The 18,718-nt window shown below is 43.3% G+C and overlaps 1 pseudogene; it reads right to left on the bottom strand.

The window, feature by feature from the left end:
• Positions 1–17,253: 17,253 nt before the first annotated feature.
• LOC102824371 lies at positions 17,254–18,688 on the bottom strand (annotated as a pseudogene).
• Between the last annotated feature and the right edge of the window lie 30 nt (positions 18,689–18,718).

The following is an 18,718-nucleotide window of genomic DNA, read 5'->3' as shown; positions in this document are numbered from 1 at the left end:
CCAGCCGAGCAGAGTGGAGCGTGCAGGACTATGAAAGGGCACTCTGCAGCAACCACCGCCGCCTCTCTCCCTCCTTCCCTTCCTTCACCGCCTTCAGTGTCCAACTGGGCTCCTGGTCCTTCCTGAAACAGAAACTGGGCTAATTGTGCAGCCAGCTCAGGCCGGAACTTGCCTCCTTCTACACCCCCCCTCCCCTCCCCAGAGAAGGGGAAAGAGGAGGGGGGCAGAGGGAACAGGTAGGAGCATCTTTGGCTAGGAGTATTTTCTGTGGGACTGTTGCAGACTTGGTTGACATTAATCCCTGTCTGATTCAAAATCCACCCTTTTCCTTCATGAAAAGTTCTGCCAATCTTTGTGGTAAGCAGGGGAGCTTTTCTCCTGCCCCTGGGCTTCCAGGTCTTCAGGACAAAGGCCAGAGCTGGTTAGGGTCCGGGTGGAGGTGGGGGGCTGCCCTTGCCCAGAGCTGTTTGTATCTGCCTCTCCCTCGGAGCTGTGTATGGGATGCTGGAGAAGCTGGGGTGATTTATGGGATTCCTGGAGTGCAGGCTGGCGAAGCCATAGCAGGGTCTGGGTCTGGGAGCAGCCGACCAAAACCAAGGGGCCCCTGTTAAGTGTAACAAATAGTTGGATAAACTTGGGCTACAAACAAAGACTTTGCTACCTCCCTCCCACCACTCCCTAATCATTCCTTTTCAGTGGCTGGCTCTTAGCTGAATCTCCTTCTCCAGCCGCCTCTTTCCAGGTTACAAGTAAATCATTGTCATGGGCTGGCTAGGGGAAGGATTCAATTAAAGGGTTGGTCTGCCGCCTTTGTTTCTCGCCTGCTGTTGTAGCTGTGTTATTTGTTATGAAAGGAGGGACTAGTCCTTTGAACCGCTGATCTCATTAAACCTGCTCAATATGTTCATCTGCTGGTCACAGATGGGGTTGTCTGGTGCCACCCCATAAAAGTATCCACTACAGAAGCAGCCAAGCAGGAAAGTGCCCTGGTAGTAATCCTTTAATCAACCCCCACCTCCTACCCCAGCTCCCTCCAGGATATTGAAGCAAAGTCTTTATAAAGCTCAAGGTTTTGTTAATGATCCTGTGCTCTTTCCCCCCACCCCCTCTCTACACCTCATTTCCACTTTTGTTTTGCTGGTGGTGACTTTAGGCTTGAAGTTGTGTCCAGTGGCTAAAATTCTTATTTTGTTCGCCTTACCTGGTGCAGTCTAATTCCAAATGCAGAGTCTTGATATCCTGCAGCGGTAATGAGCGAGCACCTTTTCTAATAGGAGCCACAATAGTCACTGATAAATGTCCCCCTGGTGTGGTCAGTACTGGAAGCACAGATGGGTGACTCTCAGATCTGTCAGTGGCAGGGAGAGCTGATACTACTTGGGTCTGCTGGTGAGCTTCAGTTTGCTTTACTATGAAGCTTTCAAAACTTTTTTTTTTTTTTTTAACAACCTGCCCCATGTATTTGTGTGAGCTTTTTGTGATGTGTGCCCTGAATTCCAGAATACTCTTCTGCTGCATTGCTAACTGCTAATGCAGACTCAAATTTTTGAGTAAATGTGGAGCCTTGGGAGTCATTATAGACTATTCCATACAAGTCATTGTGTAGCCTAATTCTACAAGCTGAACTGGAATCATACTTGAATGATCTACATCAGAGCCATCCGTAGACTCCTTGCCTGTTGTTGTTGTTGTTAAGTGCCGTCGAGTTGGTTCTGACCCATAGCGACCCTGTACAGGGTTTCCGAGGGCGTAAATCCTTACGGGAGTAGAAAGCCTCATCTTTCTCCCATGGAGCGGCTGGTAGTTTCAAACTGTTGACCTTAAGGTTCGCAGCCCGATTCATAACCACTACGCTACCAGAGCTCCGACAGACTCCTTGCCTGGACATCCCTAAATCAAGACTTGAAGGATTTTCTTGTATGCTTGCTTTTTTTTTTCCAAACCTGCTTTTTCCCCAAGCTTATACCTTCATAGCGCCTAAAAAGGAAATCTTTTCATTACAAGGGCATTATCCATGTTGTGTTCATTTCCATTTCATTGTTTAAGATCAAGATCTGGTCTTGGGCTTTTGAGGAAAATAAATTTCTTGTTGGAAGTGTAGATTCTTTGATCTGCCTAGTTCCTACATTTAATAATCTAACAACTCTGGTTGTAAGATGGAGGTACAGAAAGGTCATGGAAAAAATTAAAATGGATTTATAAATCCATTTTCCACAAACTTTTTGAAACCCCCTTGTATTCACTGGCTTATAGGAAAAGGACAAGATAAATGTGGGTAGACAATTGGAAGAATTTGTTATACCAAATAATCCATGGGTAGTGCGAATGGTTAACATCCTCCCTGCTAACTGAAAGGAAGATTGGAGTTTTTAAGTCCCTTCCAGAGGTGCTGCACAAGAAAGGCCTGGTGATCTTTCACAAACTCAGTTAATGGAAACCGTGTAGAGCACAGCTCTACATTCTGTTTGGAATTGACTGGGCAGCATCGAGTTTAGATTTGGGTTTTGCTTTTTGGTATATAGTATACCTCACCAATTTGAATTTTCTTTTATGCGTAGCACACTAGTGACATAAAGTAAGGGGCCAGTGTCCAGGCAACAGAGGGGAGCAGCAGGACAACATTATTCTGCCACTCTGGGCTACCCAACTATTTTCTACTCCTCCTTCCCCCACCCCCAATACACCTTTTCCCTCCAAATGGTGCGTCGATGTCTATTCACACTGAGGTATGTTGTTAGGTGCCGTTGAGTGGATTTTGACTCACGGTGACTCTCCTGTGACAGTGTAGAATCTGCCCCATAGTGTTTTTTCCTAGGCTGTCATCTTTTTGGGAGTAGATCTCCAGCTCCCCCACAGAGTCAGTTCGTACCAGTGGGTACGAATTGCCGCTTTTCAGCTATCAGCCACTTAACCACCAAGCACATTGCGCCACCAAGGACTCCTTACGCTGAGGTATAGCAGGGCCTACTTGTTTTAAGTGAACTTCAAGGTCTCAGCTAAGAAGAATTGGTCTAAAGTCTGCACCCACAGTAGCTTTTGACTACTAGAGAAGAGGTTTTTGAGACCCGATCTGGAAAATGACCTACACTAAGAAATTGAGACACTCTCCAATTGCTGTTTTCTGGAACATTCTCACAGGGTCTGCGGGATGTGAGATACCTCACACTTAAAGGCAAACTGACTGCACTGGAAGATGTCTTAGGGTTGTTGTGGTGTGTGACTACAGTAACAAACCAGTCCAGGCTCTAACCAAGGGGGAATCCAATCAGTTCTTGGCTGTTTCCTCAAGATGGCAGTGTTGTGGATAAGTGGCTTTTTAATACCCTGGCAATGGCCTACACCTGGCACTTTAAAAAAATAGATACTAAATTTGGTTTCTCCTTAGGAATAGAACTTTAGAGTGATTTTTGTACTGTGAATTACTGATGCTCTTTGAAGGAAGAAATACTGATGCTACATTCAGAGGGTCTGGCAGCAGGCAGTCCCACTGAGACAGATGTAAATGAAATCAGACATATTCTATTTTCTTAACTGAGCAAATATTTTATTGAGACTGCTTATGTATGTCAAAGGAAACTACAACTTCAGCAACATCGCTTTTTATACCGAAAGAAGGCATAATTTTTGTAGATTTTATTCCATGTTTAATTTCAAATAACTTTGTAGTACTAAAATGCCTAAAGACTTTTCCCTGGACCTTTAAAGAAATTTTTAGTTTTTATGGAAAAAAAAAAAAAAGACATTTCTGTGGTTAAGATTCTCATTGTCTTAGGTGCTTCTGGCTCTAATCGTACTACCAGACAACACCAATACTACATGGAAACATATTTTTGGAAGCAAAACTTTAATTTTATATGACATATACTACAGAGAGCTAAGAAAATTTAAGGTCTCTTTGTTTCTCTTTGTTTTTTTTTTTTTTTTTTTTTTTTTAACAAAATGGAACTCACTGTGTCAAACTCTTGAGACTTTGTACTTGTCTAACCATTTTTTAAAACAAATTAGAATAAAATTGAGTGCAGTCATTAGCAAACGGATTCCTTTGGAAAGTTACATTTTGTGAATTTCTGAAAAAAAAAAAAAAAACAATCAGGGTAACCATAAACATGACTGTCCTATTCAATGGTGTCATTTTGTTCTTGCCTGTAATACTTGTGACCTATGGAGAATTTCATTGACTCACAGGATAAATGCCAACCTGCTTTTTATTTCCCCATGAATTGTGTAAACTTTATATTTTGTTGAAGGTTATATGTTAAATCAATATGTTATGTTCTTATTCTACTTCTTGAGAAGGAAGTTCTGATTGGAAATTGTATCATTTCCTTCAAAATGAAGGGCTGTGTTCAGTTAAATAAAAGATTGATGATATCTTTTAAACGATTTCCTCTTCAATGTTTGTCTTGTTAAAATAAAGTCTGTTTTTGGAAAACTCTGAGGTAAGAGTTTCTAATAAACCATGGTGATGGTGTGCCATGGAGTCGGTTCTGACTCAGAGCAGAGTTGTATGAGGCTGTAAATCATTACAGGAGCAGAAAGCCTCACTTTTTCTCCAGAGGAACGGCAGGTAGTTTTGAACTGCTGACCTTGAGGATAGCAGCCTGACTCATACCCACGACTGTACCAGAGCTCCTTCCAATAAAAAACATAGAGTTAACTAAACTTATAGTTTTCTACACTTGTGTACGTATCTTTTTCTGCCATTTTTTTAATCCAAATTCAAGCTATTTAATGTACTTAGATTTCTCTGAGGACATTAGATATATATCATTGTTCCATCACTTGGTAAAGATTTTGCGAATGAGTTCAGCAGCTGGAAACCCTCCCTTAGTTTACTGTGTAAGAATGACTCAGCTGTCAGGGTTCATGAAACATGCTTGGTGCATGCCTATAAATTGTCATTTCCAAATCCATGCAGAAATGGAAATCGCACATTTTGAGATCCACACAAGAATTAATGTAAAAAGGTGAGTAACGTGTAGCATCTTAGGCATTTAGGCTAAGTGGAGGCATGCTCAGCACTTGATCAAGAGGCACTGTTAGCCTATGCCACCTGGCTGTAGTCCATAGGAGCTTCCCCCACCTTCCAACCCCCAGCCCTTGGTTGAAGCCCCTCCCAGTGTGGTGGAAGTCTGGACTTCGCCCACGTGCTCCCATGAGAAGTTTGAAGACAGTTGAGTGCTGTAGGGTAAGGGGACCCAGGTGGCAATGAGCTCATCTGTCCCTAGAGTGGGAGTTGTCTGTCATGGGTGGTTCTTAAGGCCAACGAGTATAGGATGGGAACTGCCTACACAAAGTGCATTTATGGCGGAGTAAATTTGGTGGATACTGAGTCCTCAAGTGGACTGAACTCACTAAATACTGGGAAATGACAAGTTTGAAAGTGTTTCAGAGAACCTCCAAAATGTACAGGCAAGAGTATGTGCAGTAGGCCCTTAGTCCCTCTGGTTGGATTTATAGGGAAAACTGCCGCTTATTAAACAAATAAAGCTATTGAATCTGCAGAGTAAATGCAAAAATGGCTAATGATTGCATTTGTGACCTGCCTAAGAAAATGAAGTCCTTATGAAGGGCTAGAGCAGGGGTTGGGAAAGTCAGGCCACGACCGTATGTTGTTAGGTGTCGTCAAGTCGGTTGCAACCCATAACAACCCTGTGATTACGGTTTCTGAGGAATGGCTGGTGAGCTTGAACCCCGACTGTCTAAACCAACTTTGCAGTCCAGAGCAGAGGGCTATAGAAATCATTTGGCCTGGCCCTGTAACTGCAGTTCCTGCCATCATGTTAAGTGCCGTCGAGTCAGATCTGACTCATAGCGACCTTGTATAGGGTTTCCAAGGAGCTGCTTGTGAGCTTGAACCGCTGACCTTGCAGTTCAAACGGATCTGGAGTCCAGTTCATTCTCTCACCGTGCCACACATTAGGGGTGAGTTAGTGAAATGTTTGACCAGATACAGAAGGCTAATTTTTTTTAATGTTTTACTGTGAATTATGTGATAGTTTACATGGGAGAACATTGGTTTTACATTCACCCTATCTTATATCGTTTTATTGCCATGGTTACAATCCCCTCCATGCATCATCAACCAACCAAAGGGTAACACCTACAAGTCTGCCCCCACCCCCGCCCCGGTTGTCAGCACACAGCCCCTCTCACTCTCTGTATCTAAAGTCCCCAGCTGCTCCATCTCTCCACGTCATCATCTCTGCCTCCATCTCTCCACGTCACAGCTTCTCTGGGTAGGTTCCCGCTCTCTACTCTCTCCCTTGATGGTCCCAGGGACCTCTGCTCCTAGGCTGCAAAGTTAATCACTCTCCTCCTTGCTACAAAATGTCTACCTTTACATTTCCAACCCTCCCAATCAGTCCTGGTAACAATTATTCACTATTGTATCACAAGAGACCTATCCGCATTTCCTTTCATCAGCCACAGATTGGATACTACTCAGTGGAGATTCTAACCTCCTCTACACCATCTGGATCTAGGTTCCCTCTTGAAAGTTTGTAAGCCAGTCACTTCTTGCCTCTGTAGCCCCCATTCTGGGTACCCAATGTCCAAGTTGCCCATCCCTGTCTACTCTGTGTATGGAGAGGGTGGGAATGATCCTCAATGTGAAAATTTATTCCCTCTTTTGAGCTACTGCATCCATAGGTGTAGGTCAAGTTCATCAAATTGTATCAGATTACTCTTTTTTTCCTCTTCTTTCTTCTTCTAGTTGAGCTCTGATCATCCAGTCATTGAAGCCAGGTCAAGTGGGTATTATCTGCAAGTGTGGGTGTTCTTGTGAATATGCCTGCTCTTCTTATGAGCTGGACGCTTCACTCTCCACTCTATTCCTCTGTGGCTATGTCACTGGATTCTAGGCCAAAGAATCCCTAGGTCTTGCCACACTGCTGGCCAACCAGATCTCTACCGGGGTTCATAGGAGTCTATTGAACATTGTAGGGCTTAGCTTGCAGCTTCATTGCTGTTTACCCCCCACTTCCCCTTATTGGTGACGAATGTGGTCACCAATCAGAGCGTGTATTCCTATTGAGTCCTTAGTCTTGGAAGGGGGTTTGTTCTGAGGGGACCCGATCACTTGCCTTGATGTCTCCTGGGTGAGCCACTTGCTTGTTCTTGTAGTAATCAGTCGGTCTGCCATTATTGTTTTGTATTTTTCCTGTTGGTCTTTCTTTCAAAAAGTATCTTCTGTTCTTCTAGCCACTCCAGGCTGGTCTGCTCGTCCTTTCAAGTGGAAATTTCCCACCTCTGAAGATTCTGGATGCTGTTCAGGATTCCACCTTTATTTAGTCTTATGTAATGCAGAGGCTTTGCAGAAGCCTCCTTCACTGGACACACTGTAGCCCCATTTTAGGTATTCCAATCAGTTATAGGCAGAAGACAGACGTACAAGCTTTCTATTGTGATATTTCTGGTTATTCCTTTCTCTCCCCCTCCAGTGTCTATTTTATAATGGTATGCAAGGGAAACCAAGATTCAAAAGACAGCCAAGCATCTTAACATTATTTCCCCCCTTTTCCACATTCCAACCACGTCTCAATCCCTGGTATCCTAGAGTCCTGTTGTTCCAAGTTTGTACATACATCATTATTTACATCTGTCCCACTTAGCCCATGCAAACCTGCCTAACTGTTCTCCTATCTGCCTTGTTCTTCCATTCTCCTCCCCCTTCTTGTATATTGCCCCCTTCCCCAGCACCCAAAGTATCCTGTGTCTATTCCCTACCCTGTGCTCCACCTTCCCCTCCCTCCCCTCACCCCACCCCTACATCTCAGCAACCAGCAAAGTAGGCTAATTTTTAAGTTGGTCATTTTGTATGGTCTGTGAACAGTGTTACAAATTCTCCCAACCCCTGGACAACTGTTAAGTGCTGAGGAGTAAGTTCCAACTCATAGTGAGCCTGTCTGCAGTTTACTAGGAGTAGCTGGTGGGTTTGAACCACCAACCTTGCAGTTCAAACTGACTTTGCAATCCAGTGTATTTTTCTGCATCGCTACACCAGCACTCCAAGCCCTAACATAGGTGCTAGAATACGAACGAAGAAGCCCAAACAAAAATGCCTTAGAAATACACCTGCCCATGAGTGATTTTTTTTTTTTTTTAACAGTGGGTTAGTGCTTGGTGTCAACTCACCTAGGGAGAAGGACCTGGTATAATCTGCTCCCACAAAGATGTGGTGGTGGTTGTGTGTCATGGAATCAGTTCCGACTCATAGTGACCCTGTACAGGATTTCTGAGGCTGTGCATCTTTATGGGGACTAAAAAGCCCCATCTTTCTTCTGCAGAGCAACTAGTAGATTCGAATTGCTGACCTTGCGATTAACAGCCCAACTCGTAACCCATTACACTCTCAAGGCTCCCTCCCAGAAAGATTGTTGTTGTTGTTAAGTGCTGTCGAGTCAGTTCTGACTCATAGCAACCCTGTATAGGGTTTCCAAGGAGTGGCTGATGACTTTGAACGGCCAACATTGCAGACGAAACCCACTTGGTGGTCCAGTGCATTATCCTGCAGCGCCACACCAAGACTCCATAAAGATTATAATATAGGCAATCGAGGTGGTGGTGGTGGTGATGGTGTGGCATGGAATCTGTTCCAACTCATAGCCACCCTGCATAGGGTTTCTGAGGCTGTAAATGTTTACAGGAGCAGAAAGCCTCATCTTTCTCCCAAGGAATGTCTGGTAAATTTGAACCACTGACCTTGTAATTAGCAGCCCGACTCATACTCACTACGCTGCCAGAGCTTCATAGGAAGGGGCAGAGCCCTCTACACTGTCCTATAAGGTCACGTGTAAGTCCAAATCAACTTAATGATAATGGGTTTGGAACGTCTTTCTATGAGAAGTCAATTTCCCTGTTATGTACAGGACAGATTATAATAAAATGCTGATGGTTGATTGGGTGTAGGTTTCACTGGAATTAGAAAATTGGTATGAAATGGGATTGTGAAGTGTTATGCCCACTGGAGAAGCCAGATAAACAGGAACCCTGAAGTTACAAATAATCATGGAATAGCCACTAAATGCTTAATTGGGTGCCTTGTCAATTCCCAGCACCTGACATACACAGATAAACCAAAGACACTATTCTGCCCTCATGGCACATTCTAATAGGTAGAAGGTGCTGCTGTGTATGGTGGAGTTGATTCTGACTCGTAGTGACCCTTGGGGCAGACTAGAATTGCCCACATAGGGTGTCCAAAGCTGTCATCTTTACAGAAACAAACTGTCGCATCTTTTTCCCATGTAGCAGTTGGTGGATTCAAACCATTGACCTTTAAGTTAGCAGCCATGTGCTTAACCACTGTGCCACCAGGACTCCCAAAGGCCTTCTCTTCAGGCTCCTGGCAACATGTTACTAATTCTTGTGTCTGATGCTTAACACACAAACTAAACCAGTTGCCACTGCGTTGATTCTAACTCTAACAACCATAGGGTTGTTAGAGTAGAACTACTTTCCAGAGGGGTTTCAATGGTTGTGGTGTTTCAGTAGATCATACAACCTTCTTCTAAGACACCTCTGGGTAGATTTTAACCCCTAACCTATCAGTAACCAAGTGCTTAACTCTTGCCCTACCCAGGGACTCTGAGGCCTAACACAGGATGAGACAAGACAGACTCTCAGCAAAGATCCAAGGAGTGAATGAATTGTGGGTTTCAGGTTTGCTAAGCAGAAATTTCCTATATAACCTCAAGCAAGGCCTTGACGTTGTGAGGACAGTTTTGCGAGGGAGAAGGTAGCCGCGGAGGTTCGGATGGTTTGGGCAAGGAGGTGTATGTAGTCTGACAATAGTCTAGTGCTCTTCATCATTTTTCAATATTCAATAATCGGGTACTGACACTGCTCCACTGCTGTTAATATGGTGCTCAATGACTAGATATTCACAAGTATTCCATCTCTACTTCCTAGTCTGTCTTACTCTAGAAGCTCAGGGGAAACATGTCCGTCATGCATGACCCTACTGGTATTTAAAATACCGGTGGCATAGTTTCCAGAATCACAGCAACATACCAGCCACCACAGTATGACAAACTGACAGATGACCATCTTGCTGGAAGTCCATTAAGACCTAAATAAACCAGGGCTTCAATCCACTCATTTCTCATTAGACCCCTGTTGACAATATGCGTTTCCACCCCAAATGTACTGAATCAGAATCTACATTTTAACAAGACTTTCACAGTGATCACCTGAGGATCCGGTTACATTGTAGATTCGGATCCAGTATATCAGTTGGAAAGAAATGCAAATTCTCACCAGGGGGTCAGATCAGAATGAACTGGGTGGAAATCCTGAATTATACTCTTTCTGATTTTCCATAACTGCCAACATTGTAATAAGTGCCTTGTTGTATCTTTTCTTTGCATGCATATGAGACTTTTGGAAGATAAAGTCTTTGAAGGGAAATTTGTGGATTAAAGTTCAATTTAAATTTTGATAAAATACTAAGTGACCCTCTAAAAACTTTGTGTCAATTTATAGTAATGTGAATAATATTCTTCATGGTTTGACAACATGTGCCCACTCAGTGGAATGAAAAACATAACTTAATGGTAGCAGGTTCAAATCCACAAGTCACTCCATAGGAGAAAAGACCTGTCAATGTACTCCGGTAAAGATTACAACTCTGGTAAAGAAACCCTGTGAGGGAGGCAATTCTCGTCTGTCCTGTGGGGTCTTTAGGAGCCAGAATCAAGTCCACAACTCACAACAACAGAGTGAGAATCGTATTTTGACACCTAAGCAATTGCCATTTGTATCTCCAAGAATCCACATCTTTTCTTGTATTGCATTGTATCTTCAAGAATCCACTGTTTTTCTCCCATTGCAAACATTTTATCTGGTTTGACCAAAGCATTTGCCTGTTGGATCAGCCCAGGGAGGTATAGAGCATCCACTCTATCAGCCTACCCAATAATCAAAAAGGGGGTGGTGGGAGGTACCTGAAATCATCTTTCTGTTAAAAACGTAAATCACAGAATCGCCTCTCCTTGGTGTTGTGAATGTGAAACCTCAACTCCTTACAGTTGCTCTGCATGGTCTGGCCTCTGCACAGGTTGAGGACTCACTTCCTGTCACCCCACTTGCTGGGTTTATTGCAGCCACACCGATCTGGGTTTAGTTTCCAAAGCACATCAAGATCTTTCTTGACTTACGGCAGTATTTTCCAGATTTTCTGATCATTGACCTGCAATAAGAAATGCTTTGTACATCACGAATCAGTGACTCCTGATTTACATTTCAGCACAGATATTAGGGTCCCTTGCTGTTTTTATCCAACCCTGTTTCTCTATTACAGCACTTGATTTCCTTTCCAACAATTTTCCAAAATTATAATTGTATAATTACTTTCTTACTTCTTTATGATATATCTCTGATTTTGCTCAGATATCAGTTTCATAAAGCCAAGGGCCTTCTGGTAGCGTAGTGGTTACAAATCGGGCTGCAAACCACAAGGTCATTAGTTCGAAACCATGCGATGTTCCACGGAAGAAAGATGAGGCTTTCTGCTCCTGTAAAGATTTACAGCCTTGGAAACCTAGTACAAGGTCACTATGAGTCAGAACCGACTCCACGGCACGTAACCACCACCACCACCATATAATTAGTACTTAACACAGAGTCCTGGTGTGGCACTGTGTGTTAATGCACTAGACTGCAAAGTCGATTTGAACTGCAAGGTTGGTGGTTCAAGCTCACCCGCGCTCCTTGGAAACCCTCTACAGGGGCGCTGTGGGTCAGAACCGACTTGATGGCACTTAACAACAACAACAACATGGAATCAAAGACATAGCAAGTTCTCAACAGAGACTTGAGAGCGCAGTGGTTCCGAACAAGCAGAACTGATCTGTGAACCATGAGGCCCATGGTTTGAGCCTGCCAGTCACTCCACAGGAGAAAGATGAGACTTTCTGCTCCTCAGAAGATTTTAAAAAGCTTTGGGAACCGTATACAGACTTGAAGTCACTTAATAACAACAACAGTGTACAGTGTAGCTCGTTTCATCTGTCCTACTGGTTTAATTCCCAGAAATGCTCTGCACTGACCTGAAAACCAGAGGCTAGCTACAGGGTGTCCTTGCCCAAGGTCTCCTAGTCCCCTAAGACGGAGAAATAGGGCTGTCAGTCCCGAAGACGTCCCAAGGTCCACAGGGTAGGATGGAGGAAGCACCGAGAAAGATTGCATTTTCCGTTTCTTCCTTCTTGGAAACTGAGGGCGTGGCTTGTGAATTCACTTGTTTAAAAGAAATCACGCCGGTGATAGTTCTTGATCATCTGAGTGCAGGAGCTGAGGTTTGTACCTGCTACATGTCCACCCAGTAGCCCTGGTCTACCCAGTAGCCCTGCATGTTCACCCATAGCCCAACAGTTAAGCTCTTGGTTGCTAATCAGGAGGTTGGCAGTTCAAATACATCCAACAGCTCTGTGAGAGAAAGACCTAATCAATCTGTTCGTGTAAATGAAAAACCAAAAAAACCCAAATCTGTTGCCATTTAGTTGATTCTGACGTATAGTGACCTCATAGGACACAGTGGGGTCCTGATGTGACACTATAGGATAAGATCAAGACTGCTAACCACAAGGTCGGTGGTTCTGCTAGCTGCTCCGTGGAAACCCTATACAGGCTTGCTATGAGTTGGAACGGACTAGAAATCACTTTTAAACAACAACAACAACAAAATAGGACAGAGTAGGATTTCTGAGGTTGTAATCTTTGCGGAAAACACCACATTTTTTTTTTTTTTTTTTTTGCATAGAGCAGCTGGTGAATTTGGAATACTGACCTTTTGGTTCATAGCCAAGTGTTGAATCACTGCACCACTAGGGTTCATCCTAGGGTTATAGCCTGGAACACCCTATGGAGACATAGGGTCACTAGGAATCAAAAACCAACTCAGTACCATACAATAATAATTACATGTCCATCCAGCCTGCTACCTTCTCACTCCTGGGATTATAAAACAGTGTTGAGTTGATGACCAATCTGATTTTGCAAGTTTTACAGGACACATGAAAACCTGCATCTGCTGCAATTGTTGTTAAGTGCCGTCGACTCGGTTCCGACTCAGGGTGACCCTGGGTAGGGTTGCCAAGGAGCAGCTGGTGGATTTGAACTGCTGACCTTGTGGTTAGCAGCCCAATGCTGATCCTACAGCGCCACACCAGGACTCCCATCTGCACATTAGACGCTGGCCAACTCACTTACTATTATTCTCTAGTCAACTCCTTTATGTAATTAGCATTTTTAAGTACCTTCTTTGCATCAGACATTGTTTTATGCATTAGTTGGAGTCCAGGTGTGATGCTGTGGGTTAATGCACCAGACTGCAAAGCCCTTTGACCTGCAAGGTCACCAGTTCAAGCTCAACAGCTGCTCTTTGGAAACCCTATATAGGGTCGCTGTGGGTTGGAACTGACTCGACGGCACTTACCAACAACAGTCAGAGCTATACACCATTTATCTGTCAGTTTGTTGTACTGTGGTGGCTTGTGTGTTGCTGTGATTTTGGAAGCTACACAACGGGTATTTTAAATACCAGCAGGTCACTTAAGGTGGTCAGGTTTCAGTGGAACTTCCAGACTAAGACAGACTAGGAAGAAGGAGGCTGTGAACCAGGGAAAGACCCTCAAGAAGATGGATTGACTCAGTGGCAGCAACAGTGAGCTCAAACTTGACAATTGTGAGGTTGGCACAGGACTGGGCAGTGTTTCATTTTTTGTTTGTACATCGGGTGGCTATGAGTAAACACTTAACAACAGAAACAACATCAGAGCTGTGAAGGGGACAGAAGGCGATTCAGTTCTCATGAGTGTTATTAATTCTAGTGGGAACACAATCGTAAAACAAATCCACGAGAAAGTATTCCGAGAAATGCTACCCAGAGACTGAAATGACGATTTAAAACACAGTCCCCAGAGAGTTATTCTGACTGGGAGGCTTCTTTGAGGAAGTAGGGAGTCAGGCAAAGTTCAGGGGGAAGGAAGCACCAGAAAGAGGGAGGAGGAATTAAGTGCACGCTCAGGTCCTCAGGTGCTGTATTCAAGGCTAAAAAGTCAAACAGACACGAGGAAGAAGGGCATGAGAGGAGATGGGTGCGCATACGATCTTCTACATGCCAGGTCTTGAGCTGTGTGCGGTTCTGATAGATGAAATCACCTAATTGTGAAGGCTTCTCACTATTTGGAGATGAGAACACATAATGCGAGAGATGGCTGTCTCGTGGCCACCACGTCAAGTAGAATCCTGGGCTAGAACGATGTTTCTCATACTGCACATCACGACCCTTTATGGGGTCTAGAAGTCCATGAGAATGTCCCGACCAGTTATTTCTTGCTTACTTCTGGCATGTGATCAGGAGGGACAAGTCCCTGGAGAAGGATATCATGCTTGGTAAAGTGGAGGGTCAACAAAAAAGAGGAAGACACTTATGGATTAAATTGTATCCCCCCAAAATATGTGTTGTAAATTCTAAGCCCTATACTTGTGGAGGTAATCCCAATTGGAAACAGGGTTTTCTTTATTATGTTAGTTTAGTCATATCAGTTGAGGGTGTGTCTTAACCCAATCTCCTTCAAGATATAAATTGACTAGATTAAGCGGAAGGAAATAAGCTAAAATGGGGAAGAGAGCTGTCATGTCACATGAAGAATGAAAAGGACCCGAGGAACAAAAACTGATAAGAGACAAGATTATTCCCCCAGATCTGACATAGTGAGAGAGAGAGCCTTCCCCTAGAACGGGTACCCAGAATTCAGACCCAGAATTCAGGATAAGAACTGGACTACTAGCCTCAAGGTTGGTGGTTCAAACCCACCAGCCACTCCTTGGAAATCTCCTACAGGGTCATGTTGACTCAGAACCTACTAGATGGTACTTAACAACAACAACAAACTGTGAGAAAATAACAACAACAACAACCAAAAAAAAAAAAAAAACAACCGAGAGAAAATAAAATTCTTGTTTATTAAAGCCACTGACTTGTGATATTTCTATTATAGCAGCATGAGGTAACTAAGAAAACCTCAAAAAGGTAGATTGGCACAGTGGCGGCAGCAAAGGGTTCAGATATACCAGTGATGAAGATGACTGCGTTTGTTGTCACTATCGTCAAGTGCTGTCAAGAGCAGGCATGACTCATAGTGACCCTGGTTCCAAGGAGCAGCTGGTGACTTTGAACTGCCAGTCTTTCAGTGCTTACCCTACAGTGCCACACAGGACTCTGCATGATTTACTTCTGTTATATGAAAATATAGGCACATTAGAAATAGGAATCATGTTCCAAGACTAAACATGCTTGCAGAGTTGTGAACCTGTTGGTTAAGTCAGATTAAACAGTCAGAAGTAACTTCAGAGTAATAGACAGTGGGACTCATTCAACTGTGGGATAGGGCTAAGGGCAAGAGGGTGTTCTGGCCACCTTGGTCACCTCCAAAAGTATTAGGGCTCATTTATAATATGATGCCTTTCCAAAGCACATTACACAGGTGTCACATTTGAGCTTTGGCCCCTCTCTTTAAGGTAAAATTATGCCCATCCTTTAATGGTTTGGAAATTGAGCTTTAGCAAAGGGGAAAATAAAATGTTTACTGAGCGCATACTATGTGTCAGTCCTTGCTCATGACCTTGCATGAACCTTTCATTTCATCCTGAGCATAACCTGGGAGGTTGCCACTTGGGTCCTCATTTAACAGACGGAGCCATGACTTGCTAAAACTCCACTGAGTGCTTAACAGGCAACCTACAAACCGATCCACAGTTATCTGGATTCTTTCCACGCCCTAATGTCATTAGGTTGTAGTTGCAGTCGTACTCTTTCCCAAAGTCTTCTCTTCATATGTCTGCTGCACTGCTGAAAGATTGGAGCTGTGGAAAAGGACACTTAGAGCTTCTTCAGTGGCCCCTACACTACCGCGAAAGGTGCATTGATGAGAGCAAGAAATGGAACCCAACCAAGAGGGTGACAGAGACCTAGGGGAAGACAGGAGCCCGTTGGCAAAGGGTTTTTGTTTTTATTTGGACTCAGTTTCAACCTTGCATGAATCAGAAGAGTGTGAAGGACCTCGGGCTTCCCTTTAGGTAGATTCCCTTGGTGTTAGCACTGAATTCTGTTTGTAAAGGGCAAGTAGAATAAATGACTTAGGGTCATTCCTACCCAAGGATGATCATGCCGGCTAGCGTTTCTTCTCCTCATTTGAGCAGTGCTACAATTCAGCACTCCTAGCCAGGGTCTCAACTTGAGTTTTGCATCATTGCCTAGGATTTCCTTCTTCCCACATGTGACAAAGAATCAGGTACTGCCACCTGTCTGCTGGACTTCAGATAACTGCCCTACCTCTCATGAACTTTTGTAGATGCAGTTTCCTCATCTCAAAAAAGGGGCCTGAAAGTAGCACCTTCCTATGCTGTCTAAAGGTGTGAAGATAAGGTGCAATTGCTTAAGAAAGTGGTTAACCACAGTACCATGCACAGAATAAATTCCCCTAGAAATGCAAACTCATGTTGGAGAGGACTCATATTCAGCCTATAGTTATTTGCCCAGATGTATGGATGGTGAGGATGGATGGTGCTGTACTGGCAGTGTTTCATTCTGTTGTACGTAGCGTTGCTATGAGTCAGAGCAGGTTTGATAGCATCTAACAGCAACAAAACAAACCAGTTGTTAGAAAACACCTCCTTTGTTGTTAGCTGCTGTGAGGTGAGCGCCAACTACTGGTGACTTTAAGCATTGCCCAGTCTGGCGCCATCTTCATAATGAATGGTAGGTTTGAGTGTATTCTTGTCACTGTCGTGTTGATTCCTCTTAGTGAGGGTCCCCCTCGTTTTTGCTGACCCTCCACTTCACCAACCATGCTGTCCTTTTTCTAGAGATTGATTATTCCTGATTACATGTCCAAAGTATGCAAGTTGAAGTCATGTCATCTTTGCTTCTTAAAAAACCTGGCTATATATTTTTTTTCAGATTTTTAAAAAACTTTAACAAATTTATCCTTATTTTCCAGTAAAATATTCACATAATGTCAAAAGGATGGGATGGTAAGAGATAGCGCAGGCTACCTTGAATTCCACATAAATATTTAAAATCTAAAAATCTCCAGGAGCCTCAGTTGAGACTGACTAGAAATCGGGTTCTTCCAAGCAAGTATTGCTTTACTCTTGTCTTTGATCTAGTCACCAAAGAGGACGCTTAGCTGGCAATGGTAAACCAAAGGTTGGCTGAGTTAGCATTCTTTCCAGGGACCTGCGTCTCAGTCAATCCAAGAAAAATATACTATTCAACTTTGTTGCATAAAGCTTCTTGACTTCTTCGTTTACTTCAATCAGGTTTACATTTTTTTTGGTTTAAAATAACATAGAGCTCCTGCTGATCAGACTTTTTCCCAACAACCTAATTATCACTCCTCACCTTCACAATGATTTCTTCATCTTCATCCATTCTCCTGAAATCATTGTTGATGTCTAGAATCTTCATGAGATCCGGATGTACAGATGTAAGTGACACACTGGGTGTTTTCCTCATGTGAATTGTACATTTTTCACCTTTCGCTAAATTCATGTGGTTGAAGTAGATAAATTTAAACTGGGGTTCTTTTTCAGACCCAGATTTCCTTTTGTTGACGTTAAACTGCTCACAAATGTCAGATACCAGCACTGTGAGCTGAGGTCCAACGAGGCTGTCCAGTCTTGGACAAAATTCCAAGGTAGGCTGTTTGGAAGCGTCGATCATGAAGCATGCAGCTGCACCTACTGCCATATACACACTTAAATGGAGCTCTTCTTAGGTGTCATCTGTATTGACAGAAATTTTAGATAATCTGCATTTTGCTTTGGGATCATAAGGCTCAAGGGTCCAGTACGAAATCTTCTGTAGTGTTGAAGATTTCCTGGCATGTCTGCCCTCACTGGAGAATCCCTTCCCACCAACTCAGGTTCAGTGTGCCTCAGGAAGAGAGAGATGGTGAGGTGTTTGTGTTTATCATCTTGCTCTAATGCGCTCCAGATGAGCTGATCGTTGTAGAGAAAGGCAGTGTGTTTGACTATGTTCAAGCTCTCCTCCATTCTATTAATAAAACAATGGATTTTGAGATAAGTCATTTTATCCAACGGGAAGAAGTTGATTCCACCAAAAATATCTAGTCGGTCACATGACTGCAAATTCAGTGTTTGCAGATAACAGTGGAAGAATTTCTCTCATCTTTCTTTTAGGAGCTTGACACCTCCATCTTACACGGCTTTCAGAACCGTGCCATTGAAGAGCTTGTACACACCATAGCACTGTTCTAAGCCTTGTCCAGCCACTCTTCTTGATACTCAACAATTGGTTCCCCATCTTTACTTTGCTTTTTGATGAAATTTTCCAGAAATTTTCTTCTGGTTCATTGAGGAACTGTCAGTTCTTCTGTGTATGTAAAGATTTTGCAGGTTTTGAAGGACTAAAGGTCCTTGTAAATTGTACAGTTGTTGTTGTTAACTGCCGTTGAGTCAATTCCAACCCATAGCGATCCTGTATAGGGTTTTCAAGGAGCAAGTGGTGAGCTTAAAGTGCTGACCTTTTGGTTCAAATGACTTTGCAGTGTGGCACATTAACTCACAGAAACACACCAGGACTCCAAAATTATACAATAGCTTCGCATAATCCAACATTTCTAATTGTTTCGTTCTCTTCAATTTCATTTGAGTGATAAAACAAAATTTAGGTTTCTTACTCACCCTCGTG

The sequence above is a fragment of the Chrysochloris asiatica genome, unplaced genomic scaffold (genome assembly GCF_000296735.1).
Source record: "Chrysochloris asiatica unplaced genomic scaffold, ChrAsi1.0 scaffold00001, whole genome shotgun sequence".
Classification (NCBI taxonomy): domain Eukaryota; kingdom Metazoa; phylum Chordata; class Mammalia; order Afrosoricida; family Chrysochloridae; genus Chrysochloris; species Chrysochloris asiatica.
Note: the sequence above shows the minus strand (reverse complement) of the source record. Positions and strands in the feature narration are given on the sequence as shown.